The 12,473-nt window shown below is 38.6% G+C and overlaps 1 long non-coding RNA gene across 1 annotated transcript in view; it reads right to left on the reverse strand.

The window, feature by feature from the left end:
• Positions 1 to 2,800: 2,800 nt before the first annotated feature.
• The window catches only part of LOC120888162 (uncharacterized), a 30,637-nt gene continuing 20,964 nt past the window's right edge, over positions 2,801 to 12,473 (reverse strand). Inside the window, exon 3 of the long non-coding RNA XR_013430975.1 lies at positions 2,801 to 5,984. This is a non-coding gene — a long non-coding RNA (uncharacterized LOC120888162). The remainder of the gene's footprint in view (positions 5,985 to 12,473) is intronic.

Below are 12,473 nucleotides of genomic sequence, written 5' to 3' on the forward strand. Positions count from 1 at the left end.
GTAAAAAGAAGTATGGAGAAAAGTCATTCAATAGCATTCTATAGATGTGGAGTCACTGCTGGACACTATAATAGATATAACTATAAAATGAGCAAATGAAGGTTGTCTACAAAGTGTGAACTTTCTACATTTGCAAGTAGAGACAAGTTCTTTGGTTTTAATATGCGAATCTTGGTACAAGAACACATGAATTTGATATAGCTCTTGTGGTGCTTGGAATGATTTAGGGCATATAGAGAATATACATGCACAGTGCAGAACAAGGGTAATAAAACAGGAGCTCCTAAAACAGAATGAGAACATTTCCCTTATCTGTATTTACTTTCTAGTAAGGAGCGTTTGATATTAGCATCAGAATTATATTCTATATTCATAATTTATGGAGTAAGTTTTTTGAATTTTATATAGTATTTATATTAGTAGAGTAGTAAACTACAAAACAAAATTTAAAGGCATAGAAAATTATGACATTTCCAAGAACGAATATATAAAAATCTAAAGTAGATAGAATAAAAAAGAGGGAAATAATAGGAATAAGGAAGGGATCTTCACTAAGATCATATTGCATAAGATCTCTTATTTTTATTCTTCATTTAATACGGATATTTAACCAGATTCTCCTCTCACTGAATTTATTCATTTAAAATGTAAAATTTACTCATTTAAAATGTACAATGCAATGATTTTTGTCTATTCAGAGTTATGTATCTATGTATGTAACTATCATAATCAACACTTTTATTATACCAAAAAGAAACCTCATATTCATGAGCAGTCACTGTATATTCTCCCCCCAATACCCCACGACTAGCCAACCACTGATCTTTGTGATGCAAGTTTTAAAAGTTGTTGATTTGAAATTCCCTGCTGCCTCCCAAGGACATTCTACTTCAAACCATTTGATTGATTATACAGGCACAATCAGAAAGCCATAACTATTCTCTTTGTTGATACAAGTCTCATAAATCAAAGGGAGTGACATATAACTGTATTCTTAGATATATCTAATTATATATAACTTCTTAAACATGATTTTCAAAAGGTTGTTTTTATCATAGATATAGAACCATTAAATATACCCCCTCCCTCACCCTTGACTCTGATCCTTAACTTAAAGATTCAGAATATTGATCTTGTCTGAGTCTTGGAGTTTTTGGACTAAGAGATTCTGACTCATTCTGACAGCATTCACAAGGCAGTAATGTATAACTCAGAAAACAAATCATTCAACATAATGTAAAACGCATCTGCTCATGAGAGTAGACGTTGCATCCTCTAAACAGCACATTCTCTTCCTATAAGTAAGGGCAAGCTAAAATGTTATCAGTGAATTATCTTGTACATGTGTAACCAATTATAATGGTTCAAACACTGAGTAGCTCCTTTGTTTTTTAGTCAGTGAAAGGCAGAATAATGCCCACCCTCCATGTGTGTGTTCTGATCTTCAGAATCTGTTACCTTACATAAGAAAAAGAACTTTGTAGATGCAATTAACTTAGGGAGTTTGAGATGGTGAGCTATGGTGCATTACTTGAGTGTGCCCAATCTAATCATGCGGATCCTCAAAATTGGAGAACCTTTTTGTGGTGAGAAGAGATAAAACTATGGAGGAACCAGAGAGACAGAGCAGCATGAAGAGGAATTGACTAACCATTTCTGGCTTTGTAGATGTAGGAAGGAGCCATGAGCCAAGGAATTCTGGTGGCCTCTAGAAGCTGGAAAAGGGAAAGTAGTAGAGTGTACTCTACAACCTTCAGAAAGGAATGACTGCTCGCTTAATACGTTGATCTCAATCCAGTGAGATTCATTTTAGTCTTCTAACTTATAAAACTGTAAGAGAATAGATTTGCAATGTTTTAAGTCAACAAGTTTGTGGTAATTTGTATGTCAGCAGAATACTAATATATAGACCTCAAAATTTCTTCCTGAATGGACCCAGTTAGTGAGCCTTGGGCAAGCACTCTCTCTTAGAACAGTGCATGAATGTGTCTTACCTATGTTTGTCTTAGAGCATTTTCTTTAATGAGTTCTATCTTTTAAAACACATTTAATAAGAACAAGGACTTTAGAGCTAGGTTTCTAGCTTTGCTATTTCACTGGCTTTGTGTCTTAGGTAGATTACTTAATATTCTGAGCCTTGTTTTATCATGAAAAAATGTGGTACTGACAATACTTACCCTTTCAGGGTTGTTTTGAGGATACCATGAGGAATATATCAACTGATGGCACAGTTTGATATGTAGTAAGCACCTAATAAATGATAGCTGCTATTATTATCTTTTAAAAGCTAAAAATGGAGTTTACCAATGGCATGCATTCTAACCCTGGCTTAGATATAAACATGTTAAAAACTATTTATTGTCTTTAGCATTCTGTTCCATGGAATTTTCTTCATAACCCATTGGCTACTGATATTGGGTCTTTTCACCAAAAGGCTTATTTTTTAAAGCTTTAATGGTTAGGTTGGAACTACCTTTGATTTATGGTGCAATATATAATGCCTTTTGATATTTCCTTTCTTTAAGTCTGTGTAAAACAAATCGTATTAAGGAAAACCTGGAATTCTGTCTCTATAATTTAAAAAAATTATAATTACTAGAAATTGTTTCTTCAGTTTTAAAATCCCCAATGCCTGGAGAATGGCAGACACATAATAGGCAGCTATAAATATTTGACTGAACTAAACTGAGTTCTAAGCAGTTATTCTTTCACAACCTATTTTGCCTGTTGTTACTACTCTAATTTTGGGCCTTAGTTTTGTGCCTAACTTATTACAGCACTTTCTTTTTTTAAAAAAAAATTTGTTTTAATTAGTTATACATGACAGTAGAATGCATTTATGCACTTTGATATATCATACATAGATGAGATATAATTTCTCATTTTTCTGAGTGTACATGTTATAGAATCATATTGGTCAAGCAGTCACATATATACATAAAGTAATAATGTCTATTTCATTCTACTGTCTTTCCTATCTCCACATCTACTCCCCTTACCTCTCTTAACTTCCTTCTACTGAATCTAAGGTAATGCTATTATTCTCTAGTGCCCCCCACGCCCCGCTTTATTGTGAATTAGCATCCGCATATTAGAGAAAACATTTGGCCTTTGGTTTTTTGGGATTGGCTTATTTCGCTTAGCATGACATTCTCCAACTCCATTCATTTACTGGAAATGTCATCATTTTACTCTTCTTTAAAGCTGAGTAATATTCCATTGAATATATACACCACATTTTCTTTATCCATTTATCTATTGAAGGACACCTAGGTTGGTTCCATAGTTTAGCTACTGTGAATTGAGTTGCTATAAACATTGACATGGCTGCATTACTGAAATATGCTGATTTTAAGTCCTTTGGGTATAAACCAAGGAGTGGGATAGCTGGGTCAAATGGAGCTTCCATTCCAAGTTTTCTGAGGAATCTCCATACTGCTTTCCATAGTGGTTGCACCAGTTTGCAGTTCTACCAGCAATGTATGAATGTACCTTTACCCTCACATCCTTGCCAACATTTATTGTTGCCTTACAGCACTTACTTAACTACTCTTTTGCCACTTGTCTTTCCTCTCTTTGATCTTCCACAATGCCACCAGATTAGGCAAAGACATTGTATATCATTTTCTCTCCCACTTAGTTTTCTTTGTCTCATTGCATAATAGCCATATTATTTAACCCATTGTTTCACAACTTTTTATGGCATTTTATGTTTAGAAAATTATGTTTGAATGGCACACAGAGGGAGTAGGCCAGCCATCTATAGCTAGAGGATTTATACCCCAAGGGCTGAGAGGCTCACAATTCTTAGTACATTGGTCACTTAATTTAGGCACACCGATATGCCTTGGCATACCCATTGGAAAGCTCTACTTAATGTAGAATTTGAAAATGTTTTTGATTAGAATTTATCCTATCTTTTAGATCTTAATGAGTACATATTGTGTGCTTTCTAAACTCCAAGGAAAGAAATTCTCTTAGAGGAACTATTCTCTTACAAGAACCTGTCTCCAGGCAGACAGATCTGGGTACTGGCTTTCACATGGGCTCTTTGTAATCCTTTCATACCTCTTCTTATTTCTATTGTTTTGAATAACATTTGTTTTCTCATCATCTGTCTGAATCTTCATGCTGTCTTCTCCATGATGCTTTCCCTAATACAGTTAAAATATGGCATTTTTATGTATTTTGTTTCAATTTCATGACAACATAAGCTTGTTCTGTTTCTTCCCCTCTGTAAAGCCTGGATTTCTTTTTTAACTGACATATACAAACATAAAAATTATACAGATTGGATTCTTTATATTCTAATTCAGTTAGTTTTATATTTGTCAAGTTTTTCTTTATACATCTTTCTATTATTCCTATCATATTTGTAACTATTGACCAAAATATTTACCCTGTTTCATCTTCCTACAAATTTATAACATACAAATTCAGAGAAATATCTAATGCTATACAGCAATTATAGACTAATATTCATCAGGCAGATACATTGTCAAGTCATAAGCAAATGTTTTCTAAGGGCTCATACTTAGTTCACATTCATTCTAATAGCTTTACATATATTTGATATAGTTGATCTTCAGAACAGCTCTGTAATAATAGTGTTTTATCTACATTTTACAAATGAAGAAACTGAGGCATACTAAAGTAGCTTGCTAAAAGTTGTGTAGTGATTAAGAGTGGCCTGATTGAAATATTATCAGTTAATTCAGGTGGTTTTGACAGTGAGCTCAGCATGCTGACAGCCATTCTGTTACACTGTGCTGTGAAAAACACAGTTATATATGGATGAACAAACCAGTAAATGCTAATATTCCTTCTGAAGTGAGATATATTATATAGGATTGAAAGAAGTTTTAGTCCTAAGGAATGTAGGATGTAGTCAAAGGTATGATAATATACAATCGACAAGTGACCAGTATCTTAAAAATCAAAAGTTAATAAGAAGCCAGACATGGTTGTGCATGCATGTAATTTCAGCTACTTGGGAGACTGAAGCAGGAGGATTGTGAGTTTAGGGACAGCCAGGTAGTATACCGGGAACTCTGTTCCATAAATAAATACAGAAAGAATACTATTTGTGTAGTGTGTGTTATGTGAGCTAAACAAATGAACCTGATACTTTACATATGTTATCTCATTGAAGCCTTACAATAAGGCTCTTGAGTAATTAGCATTATCCCTATTTTATAGATAAGAGAAAGTAATCACAAATATATTACGTGACTTACCCAAGACTTACTAAGCTAGGAAATTGGCAAGGCCAAAGCTAAAGCCGGGTCATTTTTGCCTTGTTTTGTTTTCATTGTCCTGTAGGGCCTCTCTGATAATTGAGTGCCCTGGCAGAAAGGCAGGGGGGATAGGCAGCAAGCTATGTATTGCAAAAATGTAGTTAGATTTGTGCATAATTTTAGCAGATAGCATTGTGGTAATGCTGATTTGCCCTTCAAATTAGAGTCTGAGAAAAGAGAATAGCCAATATTCTGGGATAAACCCAGTAAAAGCAGTATTCACTGTTGCTAAATCATTATTGTGACATGAGTCTTTTTCTCCTTTTGTAGTTCAATGTGTCTATGGTTAATAGGTATCTATGTACATCCAGAGATGTTTTATGATGCTAGGAGTAGGGTCTGGTCTGGACTCTGAAAGTAAACAGTGTAATGGAAACAGTGTTTTTAGTTCTTAGTCTGAACGTTGACATTTGACACCACCAGGTTTTTCCTTTATAGAATCACACTTTGGCTTTGCTTTGTCTCTCTCTCTTTTTCCTTTTGACACTGACAGAGATTTGTTCTTAGAGAACTCACTCTGAAGATGACAACTCTTCCTTGTATCTCAATGGCTTAGGCTCCACATACGGTTTCTTCTCTGTCTTTAATTAAACTTGTTTTTTTCAGTGTTGTAGCTGGGAGCACTGTGTTGACACAACTCACTCTTGTACAGAACAGATTAAAATGTCAGTGTTCTAATGTTCTCATCTGTGGGAAAAAGAAAATATTTGGGGTATTTTATTTATAACTTTTAAAAGATTCCTCTGTGGAGAAAGATTACTTGTAAAATGGCAAACCATTTGACAGTTAAAGGGACAGAACTCTATTTAATAGTAGTCTAATGAAAAAAGGAGAGAAAGTATGAAAGCTTACCAAAACAGTTTTTCTAGGAATTTAGAACATACCTTTCTAGTCCTTCTTAATTTACTTCATTGTATTTTTTCAAATTTGATAGTGTTCTGCTTAATCCTCCCAGATGCTGTGTTTACAGAATATTGACATTTTCCACAAAAGGCAGTTGGTCATTTTAGTAAACACATACATAATGTGGACGAGAACTACTAGAGAAGGGAAATAGTGCATTAAATCTTTAGCCTTCAAATTCCAGCTATTTATTAAATAGGCCAGCAAATTCAGTATACCATAGTTTGACCCTTTTCCAGTTATCAGGTATTCACAGGGTGTAAGCCACATGAGTTAGCCCTTGGTGCATGCAAATTTTAGAAGTCATAGTAAAGAGATGTGCTTATTACAAATTGCTAAGTTACAGACTTAACAGGAACTAAGATTTATGAGTCACTTACAATGTCACTGGAATATTTTTATAATTATATATATTGACTATCTAATTCTTATAACTCTATGAGTAGATAATAGCTCTGTTTTCTCTGTGGGGAAACTGAGGCCTATTCATGTGAAGTAACTTGACCAAGACATCATTGAAAGTGGAGAATCAGGATTTGAATCCCGGGGGTTTGGTTCTGTAGTTTTATTCTATTAGAGTTTCTGAGGGTTTATTCACATATAATATTGTACATTTCGGAGACCTTACTCTGATATTGTTAATCAATATGTAATATTGTGTAGATGAAGAAGATATATATTAAAATGAAAAGGAAAATCCTTCCTTATGTTCAGATGGTAGGTGGTGGCTAGGCTCACTTCCTAATCCATTTTGGATATATCTGAATTGACAATTATTAATTGTACTGCTCTGCCCATATAAAAAGCAAAAGTTAGCTTTCTAGAAAGTCATACATTAGCATGCTTAGTGCCCACTTCATATTCCTGGGTTTGGAAGTTAGTGGCCTTTAGTAGAGCATCTGCCTTTCAGACCTTATTTAGAGATTTGCCTGGTTTGAGGTGTCCCTTGGGTTAACAGCTGTGGAATCTACATTTCTTTGGTATTGCTTCCTTCTATGTATATTACAGATTCCTTAATGCCCTTTTGGACTGCTTGTGTAAAAGAAGGAAAGAGAAAAAATGCTTTTTTTTTCTTTTTAAATGGATTTATCCTAGGAGGAAATATATTTACTGAATTTTCCCCTTTATGTTTCCCTTCAATCTTGGAAACTACTCCCTGCAGCCCTGCTGCTATGGGATCAATTTGTTGGCAAGGGTTATTCAAACATGAGCAGAATTTGTGTCCTCTTTAGATTAAAGTGCTAACGCCAACAATAACAATTTTCATATGGGAACTGGTGCTTGATATCCAAGTCTACTTGGTGGTCTATAAGTTACTCTAGATTAAAAATATGCATTTGAGGGAAGATGGGATTTTCCCAGGTTTTGTTTGTTTGTTTGTTTCCATTTTCAATCTTTTTTCACCTGTCATTTTAAAATAGAAGTTGTCCAGAGGTATTTTTTGCCTTTTGATTTGGGAGTGGGAGATTGAATACTTGGAATGAGACATAGGATTCTTTTTTAGATGAATATATTAAGGCATAACTTAACAAACAATTTACTAAACAAATTTGAAGTACATAGCTTAATGAATTTTTTAATTAAAAAACTTTGGAGGTGCTAGGGATCAAACTCAGGACCTCACAGGTGATAAAGCTTGGTGTTTTGAACATATGTATCCTCAGTTCTTTTTTCTGCACTTCCATTTTATTTAACTTCTACTTTTTTAACCCCTATTTTATTTAACTTCTACTTTTTTTTAACCCCTTATGGCTAGAAAGAAAGATCACATACTCTTGAAGACTGCTACTTAGTTTGAATTTTTGAACTTTAGTCTGAATGACACCGTTAGTATTTTACGCCAGTTTTCTCTGTGTTCCCCAGTCAGCTTCTTCCATTCTCTTGATAGTTACGTTAAGCTTTTGTCACCATCTTCAGAGCTGCTTTCTTACTATTTCCATATTAGCTTTAAGGAGGTGACTTACAGCCTCCTACTTCACCAAGAGAGCAGAGGCAATCAGGAGGGAACTCTGTTTCCTCCTTCTACCCCTCTCATCACTCCCAGTACTTAGGAAGAGTTTTCATAAATATTCCTTTTCTCTCACTGTCTAAAGCTGTGCTTTCATCCGCTTCCCTTGAAAGACCCCCGAGACCCCAACCCAGAATGGAACACGCGAGTCACTGGATGCAATCAGCAGGAGGAATTTATTCACATAGGCGCCTATGGATGCAAAGCAGAACCTCAGCCGTGGCTTAGGCAGCTTGCATGCATGGGCTCGGGGTTACAGGATTTTTATAGGTTGCAAGGGATAAGATTCCAACTTAGCACAGTAACAGTTATTTCATTGGCCCCCCCATGACAGCTTGGCACAGTATCAGCTATTTCATTGGCCCCCTCTCAAGCTCCCCTAAAAGTGGTCACAGGGGGCAGAGTGGGTTTGGAGACCCCACCCATGTGCTCCTATTTTTGTCCTCTTTTGCTCAAGTCTGCCCCTCTGGAACATCTCGTGGTTTCTTAACTGTCTGGGACATCTTGCGGTTTTGACATGAGGGTATTAACGTATGGGTTACAACATGGGGGGTGTGGGGCATGGGTTGCGGTTAGGAGGAAGCATCTTGTGACTGCAGAGCAAAACGTTATATTTCTTAACATTAAGCTTAAGGCTTTGAGGCTGGGGTCTTTCATTCCCCCCTTTTCTTTTATCAGGGATATAATCTTATATCCATAGATCTGCCTGTTCGGGTTCAGATTCAGCCTGTTGTTGAAGCAAGTGATATTGCTGGGTAAGGACCATGGTTTGTACTACAGAAAGCCTGTCTTTTATAAACTGCATCAATTTGTTAAAAATACAGGGTCCAAACGTTAAAATCAACAGCAAGATAATCAAGGGTCCAGCTATAGTAGATAATAGAGTAGTCAGCCATGGGGACTTATTGAACCAGCCTTCAAATCAACTTTGAGAGCTCCGCAGGGATCTTTCCCGTGCATCTAGTCTTTTCTCTGAGTTTTGTCATGGATTCCCTTATTACCCCTGTATGATCTGTGTAAAAGTAACAATTTTTTTTTTTTTTAGGGCAGCACAAAGCCCTCCTTCCTTTAAGAACAATAAGTCTAGACCCCGTCTATTTTGCAATATTACCTCTGATAAGGAGGTTAAAGATTTTTCTAAAGCAGTTACAGAGGTTTCTATTGCCCTCAGATCTTGCTGTACTGCGGCTTCTAGGATCCCCAACTGTCTGGGACTTTCGGGGGTGCGGGGGGTTATACAAGTGGTGCCTGGCAGCTGACATGGGGAGAGCTAGACATAAAGTGAATAAAGTCAGCAGCGAGTGAGTCTTATCTTTAGCGGGTTTTGAGTGCGCTGCAATTTCCATCCTGAAGAGGTGCTGGTGGATTCCAGTGGATGAGCAGTCTTTACATGAGAGGCGTGGATCCAAGCAGAGATGCCGTCCACTTTGACTGCAGTAGGAGTCGTCAGCAGGACAGTGTAGGGTCCTTTCCACCGTGGTTTAAGGTTCTTGCTCTGGTGTCTGCGTACCCAGACGGTGTCTCCGACTTTGAAGGGATGTGGCAGCGATGGGGTTTTAAGTTCCTCTTTGTATGCTGCGGCTAAAGGCTTCCAGACCTCGTTCTGAACCAGCTGCAAGGCATGCAAATGAGTCTGCATAGATGGGGCGAGGGAGGCACAGGTTTCAGTTTCATAAAAGTTAACAGCAGGTGGTGGGGCACCGTACAGAATCTCAAATGGGGTTAGTCCCTGTGGGCCTGGGGTATTTCGGGCCCGATATAAGGCTAAAGGCAGGAGCTGTACCCAGTCTCTAGTGCCAGTTTCAAGCGTTAATTTGGTCAAGGTCTCCTTAATAGTTCTATTCATTCTTTCTACCTGTCCTGAACTTTGGGGTCTGTAAGCACAATGTAATTTCCAATTGATCCCCAATATATTGGCCACCATCTGACTTACCTGGGAAACGAAGGCAGGCCCGTTATCCGATCCAATTGTCCCAGGTACCCCATACCTGGGAAAAATCTCTTCTAATAATTTCTTTGCAACCACCTTAGCAGTTTCATGTCGAGTCGGGAATGCTTCTGCCCATCCGGAGAAGGTATCAACAAAAACTAGAAGATACTTATAGCCATACATACCTGGTTTGATTTCAGTAAAGTCTATTTCCCAATGGGTTCCAGGTTTATGCCCTTTTATTTGAATTCCGATTCCAATCTTGTTTTTACCAGCATTTACTTGGGCACATGCTTGACAATTTTCTGCTGTCTGGCGAAGAAGTTGATCCCTGTTTGGGAGATATAAAGTACCTTCCCCGCGGTCTAAAAGTTCTTTTATCTTTTTAGCTCCAAGGTGTGTGAGTCTGTGTAGGGACTTCACTAGTTGTTTTGCATCTTTAAGGGGCATGATAGTCTTTCCTTGATATTTCCAGGTATTGTCCTCTGGGCTGTAGGTAGCCCCCAGTCTCTGTATGACATTTAAGTCCTTGTCTTCATAGACCCATTGTTCTTCGTGGTTAGCATGCGGTGGGTCTACTTGTTGGGGCAATAGAGTCATTATTAAGAGCTGTGGCCCTAGAGCTGCTTTCTTGGCTGTCTCATCTGCTAATCTGTTCCCTTTGGCCTCTGGAGTGTCTTTTTTCTGATGGCCGGGACAATGCATGATACTTAATTTCTTAGGCAAAAATAAAGCTTTAAGTAAAGCTAATATTTCAGTCTTATTTTTGATTTCTTTTCCTTCTGAGGTTAGTAATCCTTGGCGCTTGTAAATTTCCCCATGTATATGAGCAGTGGCAAAAGCATATCTGCTGTCTGTGTATACATTTAGTTTTTTCCCCTCTGCCAGCTTTAAGGCTTGAGTCAGAGCTATCAGTTCTGCCCGCTGAGCTGACGTCCCGCCCGGAAGCGCACTCGCCCATATTATCTCAGATTCAGTGGTGATGGCCGCTCCTGCTCGTCGTTCTCCATTGAGCAGATAACTGCTTCCATCTGTATACCAGACTAGCTCTGCATCCTTCATTGGTTGGTCTGTGAGGTCTGGCCGGGTCCCCTGTGTTTCTGCAAGAATCTGCTGGCAGTTGTGAGGATCTGCTTTTTCCGGGAGCGGCAGGAGGGTTGCTGGATTTAATGTCACCAAGGGGCCGAACTGGATCCGGTCAGTATCCAATAACAAAGACTGGTAATGGGTGAGCCGGGCATTTGACATCCAGCGGTCGGGTGGCTGGCGAATTATGGTTTCAATGGCATGAGGGGTTAATAGGGTTAATGGCTGTCCCAAAGTCAGTTTGGTGGCATCCTTAATCAGAAGAGCCACAGCTGCTATCATCCGGAGGCAAGGTGGCCATCCGGCTGCCACTGGATCCAATTTCTTTGACAGGTAGGCTATAGGGCGCCTCCAGGGTCCCAGTTTTTGGGTTAGAACCCCTTTTGCATAACCCTGTTTTTCATCTATAAACAGATCAAAAGGCTTGGTAATGTCTGGCAGACCTAAGGCGGGGGCCGATAAAAGAGCCAATTTAATTTGTTCAAATGCCAATTGATGTTCCTCAGTCCAGGTAAAGGAAATACCTGGTTTAGTCAGTGGATACAAGGGGGCTGCTATCTCAGCAAACCCAGGAATCCAGAGTCTGCAGAAACCTGCGGTTCCTAGAAACTCCCGCAGCTGCTTGGGACTCTGGGGAGTTGGTATATTTGAGATAGTCTCTTTCCTGGCAGCTGTCAGCCAGCGCCGACCATCGTAAAGTTCATAGCCAAGATAGGTAACCTTTGTCTGACAGATTTGGGCCTTCTTTGCTGATGCCCTGTACCCCAGTAGTCCCAAGGTTTGCAACAATTCTTTCGTACCTGTTAGGCAGTCTTCTTTGGAGGTTGCAGCCAACAAGATATCATCCACATATTGAAGCATAATTAAGGAAGGGTGTCTTACCCGAAATTCAGCCAAGTCCTGGTGCAGAGCCTCATCAAAGAGCGTTGGGTTGTTTTTAAATCCTTGTGGTAGTCTCGTCTAAGTCAGCTGTCCAGAAACCCTTTCCTCGGGATCTTTCCATTCGAATGCAAAAAGGGCCTGACTTTGGGGAGACAGTCTTAGGCAGAAAAAGGCATCTTTTAGGTCCAAAACAGTATACCAGGTATGGGTCGGAGGCAAGGTGCTGAGGAGATTGTAGGGATTTGGCACTGTGGGGTGAATGTCTTCTACCCTTTTGTTAACTTCCCTTAAGTCCTGAACCGGTCGATAATCATTAGCTTTTTGACCGGTAGCAGCGGGGTGTTCCAGGGCGACCGGCAAGATGTTA

This window comes from Ictidomys tridecemlineatus, chromosome 15 (genome assembly GCF_052094955.1).
Source record: "Ictidomys tridecemlineatus isolate mIctTri1 chromosome 15, mIctTri1.hap1, whole genome shotgun sequence".
In the NCBI taxonomy this organism is placed as follows: Eukaryota; Metazoa; Chordata; class Mammalia; order Rodentia; family Sciuridae; genus Ictidomys; species Ictidomys tridecemlineatus.